The sequence below is a fragment of the Belonocnema kinseyi genome, chromosome 5 (assembly GCF_010883055.1).
Source record: "Belonocnema kinseyi isolate 2016_QV_RU_SX_M_011 chromosome 5, B_treatae_v1, whole genome shotgun sequence".
Taxonomy (NCBI): domain Eukaryota; kingdom Metazoa; phylum Arthropoda; class Insecta; order Hymenoptera; family Cynipidae; genus Belonocnema; species Belonocnema kinseyi.
This window is the reverse complement of record NC_046661.1, coordinates 35,445,917-35,446,976: the sequence shown is the minus strand read 5'-3', so window position 1 is coordinate 35,446,976 and position 1,060 is coordinate 35,445,917.

Below are 1,060 nucleotides of genomic sequence, written 5' to 3'. Positions count from 1 at the left end.
ACTTAAGGCAAATTAAAAGAGGGTTTTGGCATGTACCGCCCTCGATGGTCATCCAGCGAGGTAAGTGAAACGAGCGCGAAATTCGAAATGTGTAGGTTATGAGAACAAAAGAAGGAGCATATTTTATTCATTAGAAGAATATAATTGAATATAATTGATATACTTCTATTTATGTCTTGATCCCCATTTGAAAGAAATTGGCGAATTCAATGTTTCGCGTGATTCTTCATTTCATGCATGAGTGGATTTTGAGTTTATGTTTTTCAGGTATATATAATATGCAGAATGGATATTATTACTATTATATATATATTATTAATGTTAATATCACAATTATAAATGACTATATCAATATTAATCAATGGTTGACCATTTATTAATAATATTAGTTCAAATTTGAAGTAAAACAATTAGTTTTCTGCCAAAAAATTAGTTTAAAAAATTGATTTTTAACCCAAAACAAAAAGAACTTTCTACAAAATAGATATATCAAATACTAAAGTTGTTTAAATTCTTTGAAATGCCTTTCAATTATAAAAATAAGTTGAAAATTCCTTGATATATTAAAAAATTGTTTTCAAAAATAATTGGGATAGTTGGATTTTCACTTATAAAAATGAATTTTCAGTTAAGAAAATAAATTTTCATATAAAAACTTATTTTCCACCGAAGAAATTAATTTTTCGCATCGAGAAACAAAGATTTTTCACAAAATACATGAAATGTCAAATAAATATTTGAATTTCTAAAGAAATTCTCCATTTACAGTAAACTTAACCTACAATAAATTTTCATCGAAAAAGATCAAATGTAAAGCAGAACCAATAAATTTGGATTTAAAGTTGTTCAATTTTCATACAGGACATTAATTATCAATTTAAAATTATATTACATTAAAAAAAAAATTTTTTCAAGTAAGTTTCACTTACTTCACTGGATGACCATCGAGGGCGCTAAGTATCAAAACCCTCTTTCAATTTGCCTCAAACTCCCTTTGGCAGATACACTGCTATCTCGTATCCAGTATATATATATATATATATATGCTGCATATGGTTAC